The sequence below is a fragment of the Thermobia domestica genome, chromosome 7 (genome assembly GCF_964235325.1).
Source record: "Thermobia domestica chromosome 7, izTheDome1.hap1.1, whole genome shotgun sequence".
Lineage (NCBI taxonomy): Eukaryota > Metazoa > Arthropoda > Insecta > Zygentoma > Lepismatidae > Thermobia > Thermobia domestica.
This window is the reverse complement of record NC_137460.1, coordinates 53,689,155-53,707,613: the sequence shown is the minus strand read 5'-3', so window position 1 is coordinate 53,707,613 and position 18,459 is coordinate 53,689,155. Positions and strand designations below refer to the sequence as shown.

Here is an 18,459-nt window from a genome sequence, read left to right as displayed (position 1 = left end):
AAGAAGTGATCTTTAAGAAAAAAAATAATTTTACTATATTATTATTATTATTATTATTATTATTATTATTATTATTATTATTATTATTATTATTATTATTAAAGAAATAAAGTAGCGATCGAAAATCAGCTGGCAACGCTGTGTCATATACCCTGTGTGATGTCATCAAGGTAGATGTAGTTGCGCCAATCCAGGTTTCCCGACCCGCCAATCCACGCAGCGACTATCGTCTGTTACAGACCTCAAGAAGACTACGTTACGCTTCGCGGCCACATATAAAACCAAGAAAACGAAGCGGGGCCGCCGCAGATTATAGTGGTCGCGGTTTGGTTGCAGTTGGGTTTTGTTTTGGTGTGTGTTTGGGAATACGTAACAAGTTTTAAGGCGGAAGAGGAAGGGATTCTTCACCACCCGCACCGACAAGTGTGAGGTGCTCCCACAGTCGCTGTTGGGACTTTTTTCAAGTGATAGCGGCAACAACACCAGTGATTCACGGTGGATATCTTTATTATTTTTCATTATTAATCTATATTTTTTAAAAAAGAAAATTTCGTTATTGCTTTTTCTCCCCATAGGATGTGCTATTGAGTGCTGATTTTGTGGTGCAATTTTAGTGCTGTGATTTTTATTTGATCAAAGTGATTGCAGTTAGAAGTGAGTGTGAAGTTACAAGCGGAGGATATCGAGTTTTTTTTATATATATATATATTTCTGGATCCCCTTTTCATTATTATTAATTCATTAATTGATACAATTTTATGGGCGTTCTGGTAATTAAGGTCTGTTTGTTCATTCTGAAACTAGACCGTTAATAAGGACAAAGTTAAACTGGAAGGTCAAACACTTTAACAGAAGATGCACTAACTTCAGTAAAAATCTATGGTTCAAATAGTCAAAGCTGCGAATTATGATTCAGAGGCAATTGAACTATCGGATTCCGTTTATCCATTAATTTATTAATTGATACAATTATAGAGCGTTCTAGTAATATGGCATATTTTATTGACTCTAAAACACAGAGATCGTCAACGAGAACAATACAAATTAAGCCGGAATGTCTAGTCTTAAATAATATGAGATGTATTAACTTCTGTAAAGAAAAACAAAATCTATGATTCAAATAGTTAAAGCAGCAAATCATGATTCCGAGGCAATGGAACTTCAAGGATAAATAGGCATTTTAATATTGTTAACCGGATTTTGTGTAATATTTCACATATTAAGTTACTTAATACATGATATTAAAAGTCGTTTGATAAATTTATATTTGAATGTAAACTGTGATAAATATTTGATCATATTTGTCATCTCTTGAGAACACTACTTCCGGGAAAGAAAGAAAAAATTGAGAATGAAATACTAATTTTTTTCTATCGACTATATTGTGTTCCCCGATGTAACTTGAACATTGGTGGTCTATCTTTGTATTTCTACGCTTTGATACAAGCGTATTAAACCCAGGGGCCATAAAAATAAACAGTGGTCCTTGCTCTTGCCCTTGAATTTCTAGCTGAAGATTACCCAATGGCATCCAAGTGTTGAACCTGAGTTTTTCGTTTGTGCGACCGCACATTGTAGTTAACGTATTTATCTGAACATAAAATCTGATCATTATCAGCATTTCGTAATGTTAGAAGTAATTTCGTACCGAAAAATATACATATATATAATTTTGTGAGTTTGTGAACAAACTAGCATACTTTACTACCGTCACTAAAGAGGCCCGCATTAACTTTGTAAGAGTATATTTAACTGCTGCAAGGGTCAACGTACTCTTAATGAAAGAGGCAGTTTTGTTTTGCTAATTATGATATCGTTCACAATAGATATATTTCACATAGAAATATAGAATATGACTAAAAATTCAGTAAAATAGAATTTTTAATGCTGTGGGCAGCAAATCTGCACCCCTCTCTCTTTTTCCTCTCTCTCTCCTCCTTAAAAAATAATTTCCGAACGGATTGGCAATTTGAGTATAGGCCAGTTTTCGGTATCATAAAGAGAAATATGTTCTCCCTACACAGACAAACACACACAACAAAAAACTATTCAAAATACCTTAGAGATCCGAAGTTATTGGTAAAGGAATATTGTTCAATAAAAGGCTTTAGAATACAAGAATAGTTCTTATGAATTTTTGGATCGAATTGTTTTTAAATGGATGCAAACTGAGAGTACAAACTTTTTTCTTGTTTAATTCGAGTAGTGCAAACACAAATATTAAAAAAACTAAATTAATGAAACACAATATAACATTTAAAAAAATGAAATACTTCAATTTTGTGTCTCACGATATGCCGGCAAGGCTAAAGGAGACGGTGATCATGAGAAATGACGGAGGATCGGGGGAATAAAGAAAGTGGGAGGAAATGGGAGAACTCCGAGAAAACCCATGCACACAGTGTTTGTTCACCACAAGTTCACTTGACGCGAGCTGGGATCCAACCAAGGACCTCATATACCAGAGGGGAACTCTCTGCCATTGGGCTACCGCGGACTCAATATAATATTAACATCAGACTAATACCGCATATAGTTAAACTTTTATCAGAAGCTTTCCCGGTACAAAATTTGATTGGCAAGAAATTGACAGGAAATGATAAATTTTATTAAAAAATCCAGCAATTGCATTACAAGTTAATGTTGTTCCCAAAATAATGACTTGTTCCTTACATATTTTTTTGCAATTGTTTGAAAGTAATAACTATTTCCTTACTTCCGTGTTATCTGTTCCCAATGCAACTACAATTGAACTAGTATATTATGAAGATATGCTTTTATAAATAAAATACTGACAATTTTTGTTCAGATTCGAAAACTGAATAATTACATTAATAAATTTTATTTTTTAAAAAATCCAGATTTTAAAATTTATTGTCGGGCTTTCAATTTTATGACCTATTCCAAAACTTCATAAAAAATTCACAAACTTTATGTACCAGGCATTTTGTAGTAACTATATCATTTTTAATTTTTTAAACTTAAAAAAATAATAATTGTAGTGATATATTAAAATTGTTTTCTTACTCAAAAAAAATCTAACATTTCTGTCTAAAATTGAATTAATTACCCGAACTTGTCCGGACTTTTCTATGCCCTACTTGAAAGTTTTAGTTTAGTAAATGCTAAAAACGTTTGAAATGCTAATTCGTTACAAAATAAAACATTATATATTTTAAACTTTGTTATTCTAATGTTTTACTTTTTAATATTCTTTTAAAGTTAAAAAATGTCTTTATCTGGTTTTTAATGATATAAAACAAGGGAATAATAAGGAAATATGACCAAGATTACTGTTGCAGTTTCGTAGGGCAATTTTGAGTTTCCTATACCATGAAAATACAAAATTATTGAACAAGTGGTAAAAACTAGATAGCTTTAAATAGAAATCATAAAATAGTTTTGGTAAGGTCGTTATCATAGATATTTCTTCCATCACAGACAGGTCACTTTCCACAAATTGAAAAAAAAACGCAATCCTCATCCTGAGTCTAGTGGCCACAGCGCATGCCTTTGATGCACGGTGTTCCGGATTCGACATGCAGTGGGAGAGCATTGAACTCATATCATGGTTCATTTCCACTTTAAACTGTAGGTCTTATTCTGTTTAGCCTTGGTGTTGACAAAGGACGTAAACACAAGTTCATAATACATCAAACATAATACATCAAAACCTCCTATGCATTATAGATATCTGTTAATCTTTTCGTCTTTACATACAAAAATTAACAGCATTAATTCCATCCGTCAATTTCAGTATCCTTCTTCCTCTTTCTCATTTACCTTCCACTGCACCTTTCTATCACTTCTCCAAGAATAGAATCTCTTTTCCAGCTTCTTTTCTTCTTCGTAGCTATCTTCAGTAATAAAATTTTCTTATTCTAGTGTTTTCTAATATATTCTCAATGGTTTTTTGTTCCATCCTACTAATTATTTTTTTTTATTTTTCTTCATATTCATATTTCATTGTCCTCTAAGTAAATATTTGTTGTCTTTTCGTAATGTTTTGATAGAGAAAATGGTTGAAAAATCAATTATTACGAAATTATGAGAAGACATATAATAAAGTCTGATATTTATCGATAATCTCTTAAAGAATGAAGTTAATAATAATAATAATAATAATAATAATAATAATAATAATAATAATAATAATAATAATAATAATAATAATAATAATAATAATAAGTATTGAAATTAAATTAACAAAATGTTTGCTTAGATTTCTTCAACACAGTGGTTAGAACTTTAAAAAGATTGTATGAAAGTGATTAAATTAAACTGTTGATATTTCATCTGTTTTATTTATTTTAATAGACATTTCAAAGGTAATTAAGTGACTGCCTTTATCACCAGTGTTCCACTAATTTAGAGAATTCTGCAGTCATTTTTTATATTATCGATGTTTTCACGCACTTGCGAATATCCCATTTCCCAAGCATCACGAACCTCGAAGAATATGTAAAATCTTGATTTTTTTTTTTTTAAAGTTGAAAGTCATAAATTTTGCCGTACTTCACAATTACTAAAAAAAAATAATAAATAAAAATGCTCGACGCAAACTTAATGGAAGTTTCGCACGTTATCAGAACAAATTACAGGTTTTTCCATTATAAACAGCGACACAAAAACTCAAGATCTCAAATTTTGCACATTTTCCGGTTCGTGATGCAGGGCAGTTGGGGATATTCATCAATTCGTGGAAACATCGATGATATATACCACAATGATCATAGAGTTTTTATATGAGTGCAACAGTGATGATAGAGGCAGTCAATTGCCTTTGAAATGTCTGTTAAAATAAATAAAGCACGGAAGGAGCGACAAAATGTGGTTTATTTTTACAGACATGTCGTAGAAACTGCGTGGAATTGTGCGAAAGTAGTCAATAATTTTATATAGTTTATAACCCACAAAAATATGTTAACGTTAATACCCAAACTACCAGGTAAATACCAAAATATCAGTTTTTATATATATGACAAAAAATGTAGAACTGCAGGTTTAAGTAACCGGAAACGCCCATAAAAAATCAAAGAAAATAGGAATAATTCTTCACTTATATGTGCTTAAAGGATAAGATAAAGATACAGTGCAATCACTTAATTGCATTTACACCGTATTATTTACTCTTTCTTCCCTTCATATGAAAAATAGAAGAAAGAAACCTTGAGAGCTTAGTAACTTCGTTACTCCTTCTAATTGTGAATCATAATTTTTACGCTTTCTCTGCGATAAAATGTTTTCCTATATGGTATGTGTGTTTGTATTGAAGGCCAAGTGAGCGAATGAAATGATCGATCAAATGCAATAGTGCATGCTTATAACATGTAATGGTTTAATGCATATCCTAGGTCATGATTAACTCATATTAATAAGTATCAATGGTTTCTTTGAACTTGAGTGCGCTCACGACTTCAACTGTTACGTTTACTTTTTTTTACACGATAAAAAGTGTAATGAATTTAAATTTTGCACCGTAGTGTCTATATAATTTCTAATCTTCCAGCTTATAATTAAGTAACTCAATAAGCCACCCTATATTGTAACAATTCGAAGGGGTTTCTTACTCTTCTACTTGTCTTCTTGTTCACCTCAACCATAAGTTGGTGGCAACGTGGAATTTTTAAAACTTTTCTTTCCCTTGGGAGGAGAGTTGTTTTATACTTTGATAAGGTCTCTTCTTCATAACAGCATCTCGATATTCTATTCTTGGTCTTCTTCTTCTTCCCGTCTACTTCTAAAACTGATGCTTATGTCTAGAAATAGTCATAAGCTAAGGGCTTTCTAATGGATGCTATTTTTTTCTTTTTAACTTATCCATTTCGAAACTAAAAATTTTGTACCCAAATTTTCTTTCTGTACAGCACAAGTACCTTTGATGTTCTGATACATTAAGAGTGCTATAGTAAATTTAATTCGTTCAATGATTAGACTAAAAGCATCACGGCAAAAGTTTCGCATGGAGAAAAATAAATTTTACGAATAAAAAATATTCTTCTATTCACTTCTTGCATTGGGGTAATCTCAGGTTCGACTCTCGGTAAGAATATAGAGGTTCCAAGGTTACATTGTGATTTCTATCCTTGAGTTACGATGCTTAAAACAGCAAAAAATTTGATCAACCAACAAACTTCCTACGTTCAAAAGTATTACATGTGTATTTAGATCCGGCGTCGTCATGTTTACACGATATACAATGAAATGTTTATACTATATGGTAAAAAATATAATCAGAAAGTACATATTTCAAAAATTGTCTTGAAATTTGATACGGCTCGCTGGAAGACACCCCAAAGCTGGAGACAAACTTCATGCAGGTAACACAAAATATGGAATTACGGGTCGCTGGTTAAAGTCAAGGATAATGATGCTTCTTCCCTCGTTCCAACAAGATTTTAGCTCAAAAGGGGTTCTTGCGCTTCTTTAAATGAAACATCGTAAAGACGACGAAACTGTTCTCTGGTTTCTTATCCGCATTTCTAGATATACATATTTGTTATATATATATATATATATATATATATATATATATATATATATATATATATATATATATATATATATATATATATATATATGTATATACTTGTGTACTTTACAATTAATCATTGATGATGATTAATACTTGTTTAGTACTTTTAATTTTCGAATTGTAAACAGAACACTACTTTTCCCCACTTCAATGAGAAACAAGAGGACGTATATATGAGATCATCAAAAGTGAACACTTTTATCTTGAAGGAAAAACTATATTATGCTATCTACTTGTAAAAAAAAATCATTTTGGTGATAAATTAATGATCATAGAGCATTTACGATGTAGTTTTTGTTTGCATCACAATTCTGCACATGTGTATGATTTTCAGTAGCACAGTGCGATACCGCTTTCAAAAAACGCTGATATATATATATAGCCTATATATATCCCGGAAAAAATTCCGGGATCTTCCTGATACATATCAGGAAGATTCTTTCGAATTTCTCCCAAATTTGTGCACCTTGATACATGCAAATGGTGGAACTCAAAATTCTTATTCAGTCTAAAGTCAATAACGTATGAACAGTGTATAAGTACGAGTAGTAGCTTCTTGCATGGAAGTCTACACTTTTCTTAAGTACCCCCTGGTTTTAAAAAGATCAAAGTTCTACTCTAAAATCAATATCAAGTAAGTAAGTAGGTAATGATTTTAAAAAATGGTTGAATAGTGAAATTGTAGGGGAAAAAACTTGATACAGTAGAAGAGAGCTATCCGTGTAAGCAATCTCGGATTATCAGTAGTATAAATACTTTTAAAGAATTACCACTCCTTAAGTTTAAAGTAGCTGAAAGTAAGAGCCACACAACCCTAAATATACAAATTAAGTTGCATGCATATAAAGTAAACTCTCTCTTCTATTTCTCATTAAATGTTCCATTTGAAATACTACGTCTTCAGCAAAAAAGCAAGTATATAAATTTGTAATAGTAATAATAATAAGAAGAAAGAAAGTACTTTTGCCCTTTTAAGAGCTATTAAATATCCAAATACTCAAGGTCCTGTTTTCAGTTTCAGTAACGGCAGAATTCCTGATCTACTTCACTAAAGTTTCAGATCCTTAATTAAGACAGTCAATATTTGCTCTAGTTTCTGGCAGGTGGCAGGAATTAGATATCAAATGCGGGCTTTACAGAAATTTCCAGTAACCTCTAATTTGTAGTCACGGCTTATGTGAGTGGTTCTGCAATATAGCTTATTATAAATATTTCTTTTTTATTATTCCTTTAACTGAACATATACATTATTTTCGTGTATTAAGAATTACCTATAAAAGTACTTTTATCGGTTCTTTACACAGCTCACGGCTAATAGTATGCTGAATAAAAATTTGGAAATTTGATTATAGTGCTTTTCTTTCAATAACTATATACTTTTTCTGATATTTATTTTAGTACAGAGCATGAGTATAGCTACAAGAAACATGTTGTTGACTGGGTTCTCCAAATAAATTTGTTGTTGTTCTTGTTGTGTTGAAGTTGGAAGCACCAAGGCTAAATAAGACGTGGAAGTACAGTTGAAGATGGAATTCAAATCACCGTAATGTGTCAAAATTTCAAAGCTCTCCCACCGGAAAGACGTGCAAGCTAGCCACTAAACCTGCGGGGAAGGTCCCAAATAAATTCCGTGGCCTCGGGGACAAGATTTTCTTTCGCCATTTTCATTTGGTGATAAGCAATTGACCTTATGATGTTTGTCTTTAAAAAATAAAATGCCGGCCAAACTATCTGACCTGGTTAACTGGATTTAGACCTGAAATTTCGTGTCTTGAATTGAGAGATTGTATTTTTCTTCCATAATGCTGATAATTTTAGCAAACGGAATTTGAAAGAATCTATTTTAATGGGAATTTTTAATATTGTTCCAAAGACTAGTATTTGTGATTGTTTCGCGATATTGCAAATTTGGATATATTGTGACTAACTAAGAATATATATTTACGCAACCCATAATTTAATAATATCTAGTCTGTCATAACATGGAGCCTACATATTCAAAATTGTATGACATACGAGAAGTCCAAATATAGAGACCTTGCAGTCGCATAATCTGATTTGTTTAACATTATGGGTTCCAATTCAATGACCGTCGTTTGTTAGTTATGGGTAATTGAAATTCTTTTGTGTCATAAAGTTCTATTTTCATTAACAAGAATTTAAGAAAAGTAAAAATAAGGCAGAACAGGTTCCATGATGATTCTTCGTGGGAAACACCTGTGTATGCACACTGTACGGAAAAGTGAGCAAACGCTCTTAGAATTTCGAAGAGCGGAGGTATACACATAAATCTGCAGACAAAGAAAACAAAGAAGAAACTAAAATTGAAGAACCTGATTCAGTTGCTAGCTAAATATGCGGAAGCTTTTTTATATACGTGTATATACAAGAACAAGTCTTGCATCGTTTCTGATTTAGTTAAGAAAAGTTTTTTTTTTTTTTAATGTCATTAAAGGTAATTAAGTAGTTTTTAAGATAATTAAGTAGCTGAAAGTGGAAGAATTTTGCAAGAGAAGTCCAACTGGTATTGCAATATTGATCGCCAAAATTTGAATTCACATTTCTACAATGATTTAATACCAATACAATGCATAAGTCTGTAGAAAGTACACTCCTACAGGATCAGATGAAATTCTGGGATTTAGAGAAAAATCTTTATCTTACTAAGAGATCCGTAATCACAAACTGAGGAGCCAAGTAGCTCAGTGGTTCTGGTGTGATTTGGTCGAGCGGTCTAAGGCGTTAGACAGACGATCGCAAAGTGAAACCCGTTGGGGGTTCGAGTCCCACTGAAGAGCATAGGCATCTCTAAACTGTCCTCGATGTTTCTGTGTTTGTGTCCTTATCATTGAGCCTGATAGTAATCAAACGTGTAAGAAAGAGAAAGCTAGTACATATGTACTAACAATTGTTGTCGATAACAGGAGTTTAGTATAATTTGGAGACAGTATCTTGTTGACTCTAGGAATGGGCTATTCTGTAATACCGATCTTATTGAGTCATGTTAGAGCTAAACATAGAAGTAAAACGGTCATTGACATACAATACCAAAAGTTCACGTATAAAGATACAAGTGAACACTAATATAATATAGTAGGTCATACAAAGCAATTTTGTAAGAGAAAAATAACATTGTTGTCTTTACTAACTTCATATTTAGCGCTTCGCCACTTTTTTTAAAACCTAGAATAGCATACATATGTTTAACATCTCTTTATTTAGTCATTTTGGCAAACATTTTTACACATCATTACGTGTCAATTACGTTATTCACTAAGATACAAAGTCATTTAGTTTAAATGAACCATTATGAGAAGACAAATGCTTTTCAAGGTTTGTTTATTGTGTCATTTAGTAACAAGAGAACGACAAAAATATTAAGTCAATAAAACATGGTATATTTACACAAATATAGAAGTAGAAGCATCTATCATACATGATGACATGTGAGAGGTAATCTTGACTCGATTATTTGGCTGTCTAACGGGGTTTACGACTGTCTTTTGTTTTTTGTCTCTTGAAATAGAGGGCGCTGCATGGAGACTTCAATGCTCGGTAGAGCAGAAACCTCCCACGACATAGCGTTCCTCAGGTTATTATTCACATGAGGCCGGCTCCTTGGATTTCGGAATCACAGAAATGTCGGTCACCAAAGCCAATAATAAAATTCATGGGTGGAAGCTCATCGGATTTCCCAATAACTTCATGCATCACTTCTCAAAAATCGTTCACCATCATCAATGAATTGGATTACAAAATACAAGATTATTTTTGTCCAGTTTTCCGATTCCCGTTACGTAAAAGCCTCATAAAGACATGTATATAGATGAAGTTTACTATGTCATCCTACACAAGCACTGGATCATGACATTCGTTATGAGGTTTTAAAAATGATGATCGATGATATCTTGTATTTCCACTTCTGAAGTGATGGGTCTTGAATCACTTTAATGAATTTTAGCGTACTCCAGTTTTCACGTATGCTTTCAAATTATTTAGTGATAATAACTTTCTATCGTCACCTTGCTCCATGTGCTTTTACTCTGAGCTTTATGCTCCATTCTACGTAAACTGCGTCACTTCTAGGCATAGTCTCCAAATAGCGAACAAAGAAAGCGCGCACAATTATCGTCAAATTTATAATTATCGTACAAGTATATAACAAACTTTTTCATTGCGGTTATATGACTACGAAATTAAACCCCTGATACAATTAAAAACTCGTCAACTGTTACTCTACTCAAAAGCAAATAAAAACAACTTTTTTTAGGCATCTTAGTAGTAATCAGTACTACGCCAGTTATTCTCTCGAACTTTTTCTTCTCTAGCTTTTTTTAAATTTAAGCCTTTTAGAGATAGTTATCGCGTTATTTCAGTGGATTTTATCTCTCCTTTCTACCATGTTTGCTATCTTCACACGAATGTATTAAAGAGTTAAGTGTAAGACAAGACAGAGTGGTTTAACTTCGCTATTTAAAGTAATTTAATAATAAATAAATAGAAAGTTTAGTATAAAATGTTAGCAAATAAACAAGTTTCAAACATTTAAATTTAATGCTTTAAATAACACGGTGCGTAAAGAAATTTATTTACAAGTAACTGTCTACTGAACCATGTTCTAAGGTAAGATACTGTCTAATTCATGAAGTAAGCCTATATAACTTAATATTCCCACCCCTTACTATTGACATAAAACCGGTAACCATCCATCAAAAGCCGTCAACTAAAACATTATATGCATTTTTAACATATCCTAAACGTGTAGCTACTGCACAGTAACCTGTTCTGTAAATTTTTTCCTTTTTTTTTTTAATTTTTCGAAGCAATAGCCGAAAAAATGAAAATGAATCTCTTACTTTTGGATAGAAGGATGGGGAGGGTGACGGCCTTGGTTTTGGTCTGACACCTTTCCTCCTTGAAATCTTCTCACTGTTCAGGCTTTCCGCTTCAGCACCGCCAATCCTTTGGTTGTTCCACCGAACTATAGGAGGTCAGCGAAGGGCAATATCATCACGAAAGAGAATTCCCTCTGGAAGGCAAGCCTTTAAGAACTTCTAGCTTATTTATTTCAAAGCACGAAGTTTTCAGATTACTGAATATATACCATGATATCAGTCGCACAGATTGAAGCGAAGAACGTGCTCCGAATAACTATAGTACGTCCCTACTCCCACAACCTATCTGCTCTTTTATATTTTTCTTTCTTATGAAGTCTACCTGCTACTTGCGTGTCGTGGGCTTCTTGGTACTCTATCTACAAGCTATGCAAAATATAACGCACATTGGAATTTTAATTTTCGGGAAGGCCACACCCCTGGCTCTCCTAAACATAGGACAAAAGATTCAAATTACAACTCTTTTCGTATGCCCAGAAGGCCAACCATAGCATTAGTGAAGAAATTCATTTCTTTTTACCAGATGATTTCAGACCACACATTGATTGGTCTGTACTTGATTAATTTAATAATGCGCGCATATTATTAACGCCTAATTCTTTTTATGGTTATTTGATTTGCTCTAGAGGTGGAATTGGTCAGGATATCCAAGCTTCTAAAACACCATGTCCATACCTTGAAATGAAAATTTCAATTATACGTATGTACTTTTGTCTTTCATCTGAGAAGAGTTCCACGCAATTACACCTACGACAGTTCGAAGTAATAACCGATTTGAAAAGATCGAACAAAACTGCGTACATTGTTATTTAATATCTTCAACATGGGACGAAAAAACCGAATCATTTAGACGTAATTCCATTTGGTAACCAACAAATCAAATTATAGGTCATTGATTATAATACAATCTTACAGTAAACCGTCTACAGTGCTATAGTTTCTCTGCAATTATACATTAAATCTGCATGTAAAATCAGCAATATATTACAAAAATTAGTGCTCAATCTCAAAAAATCTATTAATATATGTTCACAAAGTGGAAAATTGACAAACTATGAATTTATTTCCATTCTCGTTCGCGCAAAATGTTTTATTCGTAGAAAAGTTTTATTGAATATTCCTATGTAATAATTCGAACATTTCTATATGCTGAGAGTCCTCATAGCTCCTTATGACAATCGTTATCCAGCCTATATATATATATATATATATATATATATATATATATATATATATATATATATATATATATATATATATATATATATATGTTGGGTAATTATATCACCATCAATCGACTATTTGTCGTACATACATACTTTGCTTTTATTTGCTTGTTGAAATTTAGCATCTCTTTTCAGCACCAAGGCTATACGAGACATGAATCTACAGTTTAAGATGGAATTCGAACCACTCCCGTAACATGCTCAACGCTCTCGAACCGGAGGCCAAACTGGGACCTCATGTACCAGAGGTGAACGCTCTACCACTGAGCCACCGCGGTCCTGAAGGAGAAGAAAGAATAGACTCATTTAGGCTTCTCTAAGTTAGGGGACTGGAAGATTTAGACCTATTTTGAACAAGGATCTATGTTTTCTCTACCGTTTTCGGGTACAAGAGAAAAATCCAATGCATTAACGTCGAGGAAACTCATCTAGTGTAGCTTCAAAGATATTACTAAGAATTTAATACGTTTGATAAATTCTTTCAGAACAATGGTGTAAGTTCTAAAGCGTATAGTTTGATTCAACATAAGTATAATATAGTTCAACTAAATACATTCCAGTGCTTATTCTCTGCGCTTTATTGATTTGCGTGTGTCACTGAATTAAAAGACATATACTGACTCAAGTAATATTAAACTTTATAATGCCAGAAATAATCATTGCCTAAATAACAAGAGGGTGGATGCTACAAGCCTTTTCATTTTATGTATTTATTTACTTCTGGAGGGTAAATTCGAAGATATTCCAACTTGCATCCTATGAACTTATGTTTCTTCGTTGCTGAAAAGTTCTAGATAAACCGTTAAGAATAGAGCAATTGCATTTTGATAGACAATAAATAAATTCAGACTTTTAAAACTCTTTGAATGGAATGTATCATAATAATTTTTGTACTTGCCCCTCCCATTATTATATAAGCTATGATATGAAATTAAACTGTATTATAGCCTCATGGATGGAGCAGCCGCTTTTAGTAAGCATGCTTATACGTTTTAACCTTCCTGAAAATACAGTGCCTTGTGTTAACATGTTACTATTCCTTAGCAAAGATCAAATATTTGAATATTCTTTAACAGGGTAGATGGTTTCATGTAAGTGAATAATCAGTTGTATTTATTGTGTGTGAACGATTATGAGTAGGTGCATTTACTTTGTGTGTGTGTGTGTGTTTAGACTGAGTATCACGACGAGACAATTGAGGATCTTATAAATTCTGCTCTAGAAACTCCGAAATGACTGTTGGAAGCCTATGTGCTCACCACGACTTCCGTAACAGAGAAGAAACGATCACTGCCTCTTTCAGGAGTTTAATTCTTGGAGTATTAAGTACACAGTTGACTGTGAAAGCAAAATGTAAATACTTTGCAGCTAATTATCTTAATCGAGAGTGGAAACTAACAATAATTAGCGATTTTCTAATTGTCTCACTGCAATTGTGCATTGCATATATACACGTAATACCGGCCACGTTATGTATGAGATCAATTCCTCGAAGAACGACGACTCCCAGCGGGCACTTGAAAACATAACGGTCTGGCAGTTAGTTCTTGTGTTGGTTTGGTCGGTAAAGTCTTCTTCCTGATGCCAGCGACCCGTCTCGCTTGCGTGAACAGAGACATTCCTCAAAGCATGTTTCTTTTCTCTCTGCCACGGCCAAGGTCTCCCTGTATCTTTCACTACACATACACATTTCCATTTTTTTTTCTTTTCAATCTTTTCTTTAAATATATTTTTTTTTTTTTTTTAAGTCAGACTACTTCGTACGTACTGTAGACCTGACTGACACGATTCGATGGGTAATAGATTTTGGTTCGCGTAGGTGTTGGCTGTTTGAATAAGGCGTGTATTGACTTGGAGGCTACTCTTTTGAGGCATACACCAAAGAATGCACCACATTCTACACACTAAACATATGTACATGTATGTACGTACGTAATGTAATGATTGAATAACTCAAGAACTCACTTGGAGATCTCCTCTGAAGGAGTATAATTTACATGCCTCTCATACATACAAACTAACTGCTAATGTTCCCTTTTAACCGCTAACGGGGCTTTATTTTTATGGGAAGAAGCTATGGAGTACCATTGAGTATTTAAAGGGTCATTAAGCCAACGGTGCAATACACATATTGTTTGTTCTTTTAGAGGGTCAGGCCTTGTCTTATGTTTATAGTTCGAAATTTGTCAACAACAATAGCAACATAGATAGTCTAGCTTTTATTATGTTTATTTATTTATTTATTTAGTTTCTAAACAAGCTTTCTGTGTCAAGAGTGAATAAGCACACATAGAATGCAAACTCTGAATAGCAAACAGATAAGCCAAAAACGTCATCCTGGAAAACTGTTAATTTATCTATTTGCATACTATCTAAAAAATGGTCGTAACAGTTCATATGAACACACACACACATTCCGGCATACCATCATCTTCAGAATGAATATAACCAATGTTATTGCTTTTGCTTTAATTTAATAATGGTATTGGTTTTATTTGTTGAAGTATAGCGTCTCTTTTCAGTACCGAGGTTATATATGACGTGCAGCTACAGTTACGTGAAATTCGAATCACTATAATGGGTTGAAACTTCTCATGCTCCCTCATTGGGAATCGAATCCAGGACGACATGCATCAAATGCGTAGTTCTTAGCCACTAGACCAGGAGGAGGTATTTTTCACGATACAGAAAGTTATATAGTAAAAATAATACAATTTTAATAAAAGAAAGTATGTCAAAGCCTTCTATGCTCAATATAGGCTACTGCCTTGTTAAAAAAAAAAAAAAAAAAAAAAAAAAAAAACCTCGGACACCAACTTCTCTTTAAAAAGCCCTGTGCTTTTATATACACTTGCAATTAAATCAAACAACTGTGGGTTCTTTATGGCCATCTGAGATCTTTATTTAGAACAAAAGTATTTTAATTTACTAGATTCGGTTGTTAGAATATAGCCTTCTAAAGCAAAGTAAGCGGCCACGATTTTTTTTAACAAGACTGTACATACAAGAAGTTACATCATGGGGTCACGGTGGCTCAGTAATAGAGCACTTACCTCTGATGTGCGTGGTCCATGGTTCAATCCCCGATTACGTAAGTTTATGGGGGGACCAATATCATGTTCGTGGGCTTTCTCAGGATACTCCCGTTCTCTCCCACTTTATCATTCCACCAATTCTTACATCATTATTCACTTGCCTCAATCATCGTCTCCGTGAGGCTAAAAGGGCATAATCGTTGGACGTTAAACTGAAATATTTCGTTTCATTTTCATTTCCAGGAATTGCATCGTTCAATAGGGAAACCTGACTTATATTTCAGCATGAGAAATTCCTGGGGCTTGTTTTACATAGAAACAAGCCTTTGGCTAGCTGGGGGCTCCGCCCCCAGACTCGCGGCTTTGCTACCTCTTGAACACACAATTCTATCGTTTCTTTTCCTATTTTAACTATCCAAAAGATAAGATTTTGTATCCCAAGAAAACGCACATTTAAATAACATGGGAATTTTTTCATCCCGCTTTAGACCTCTAAAAAGTTAAAAATATTCACTTTTGGCCATTTTTCTGTTGGTTAGTCCTGAAAGGCTACAATCATGCCAAATTTCATCATTCTACTCATGCAGGAAGTGCCTAAACATTTTGGGGTGCAGACGACGTCCCATATAAATAACATGGAAAGATTTTTCAGTTCCCCATAAAACCACTTTACGGTTGGAAATTTTTATTTCTGATGATTCACTTAGGTAACGTTAACGAAAACGTACAACCATACATAATTTCAAGTTTTTATTCCAATTCTATGGACCTAAAACATGAGATTATAGGTTTTTAAAAAAAGCCCATTTAAATAACAGGGAAATTCTTCATCCCCCTTTTAGACTCCCTAGAAGTTAAAAATATTCACTTCTGGCAATTTTCCTGTTGGTTAGTTCTAGAAAGCTATAACCATGTCAAATTTAATCATTGTAGCCCTACATGAAGTGCTCAATAATTTATGTCAGCTCATGTAGTTTTATATATAGTTAGGACTAGATAAAATGCCTATTCTTCGCACGAATATATATATATATATAAGGAATGTAATTCAAAGGTATATTTGAACCCCATCACCTCTCTCTTAGGATACGTATTTGAATCAAAATGGAATAATAAAAACACAGCTCGACCAAAGTGCTCACTATATTCAAAAATTCATTTCAAACGGTTCATCCTTTTCCTCACTTTAAGCATTTTATGAATACAAAATCGGAAATTAAAACATAGAAATTGGCACCTTTCCTCACTAGAAGCAGACTTTTCGAAAATACTGGAAACACGTATTTTTAATGAGGAGTGTATGCCGATTTTCATCTCCGTAACTTAAAGGATTTGAAATACATTTCCTTTTCTCCTAATATACGTATTTTTATCATAGAGATAAGTGCTTACTTTTTCGAAAATTTATTTCAAACAGTTTAGTCATTCTTCTGATTTGAAGCACCAGAGGAGGTCAATCCCATATAAACTTATTCATATAGATTAGTCTTGAGAGCCCAAAACAAACAGCAATGTCACGTGTACACTACGGGAAAGAACTTGGTGAGAATATTGTAAATAACTGAACAGTATGCAACCAACATGATTGTAGGCAAAGTTGGGTTGCATATGGCCAAGGGACAACTTATTATTCATTTATAATAACCCTGTGGGGATATATGGGGGAGGGGTATATCTTCGGATCAACTGGATTTATCATATCTGTGAACGAACTTGATTTTTTTTTTTTTTTTACTTTCTACATTCTGGCCTATATTGATTGTGATCCATCAAGTAGTTCTTGAAACATTTTGTTTTCCGGACAGACAAAAAAGCTAAATATATGAAGTAGTTCCCGTTGGTAAATCCTTAACAAAAGTTATTACAATCGGATTAGATACTCCATAAAATTATGACAAACTTACAGAATACCCGTTCTTCGTACGGGGAGAATGCGTTTCATTTTGTACATAAAGGGCTGAATTTGGATTAAACGGCATAGAAAGTGTCAATGTTCGTTTCAGCGACCCCCAAAACTAAGGGTTCGACACTGTTCTAAAGATCGTATCTGAAAATCTCATTTTTCAGAGATAAAGAAAGAAATAATAATTACGTGAACAGAAAGGCAGTTGAATATGTAATAACTCGTCACCTATTCCTAGCAAAAAATAAAATAAAATAAAAACTTAGGAGTTTGCAACTTTTGTAAAACGGGCTATTGTTCTTAACTTCTCCTCACAAATTGAAAGAAAATCAAGTCTGATTAATTAAAGCATTTTAGGTGTAGTAATTTTCAAAAGCACGAACTTACCTCGCTTTGCTTTGTTCTTAATATGATTAAGAGATTTTTTTTTAATTCATGCTATTGATTACTCTAGTAGATTTTCTTTTCTTTTCTTTTTTTATATCATATTGGTACATGAATTGACCGATCTTCTTTTGTTATTCTCCGTTACGGTCATTTGTTGTTGTTTAACCTCCTGTGGTGCTAGATTTTGTTTATTCGTCCTGTTTTTCCGTTAGCTCCACCAAAGAATCTGTGAGCTGATTAACGTTATTTCGCAGATTATCGTAGCACGAGCGAATTGGGTTTAATTTTTTTTTTTTTTTTAGCCTTTTTCTATCGACCTCTAACAAGGTAACAAACACGAAAACATTTCAGAATATTAAACCACATTTTAGTAGCTTTACTAAAACATATTTTTAAAAAAATGATGTGGGTATGCAATGGAAAAGTAGATTAAGGATTATTTTTGCTTCGTAATGCACTATGGCCGTTAGTCAGCAAC

At 33.2% G+C, this 18,459-nt stretch overlaps 1 protein-coding gene across 1 annotated transcript in view; it reads left to right on the top strand.

The window, feature by feature from the left end:
• The first annotated feature begins 227 nt into the window (after positions 1-227).
• Positions 228-18,459, top strand: part of tyn (trynity) — a 129,868-nt gene continuing 111,636 nt past the window's right edge. The window contains exon 1 of the mRNA XM_081764672.1: positions 228-495. The gene's annotated coding sequence lies outside the window, so the exon portion shown is untranslated. The remainder of the gene's footprint in view (positions 496-18,459) is intronic.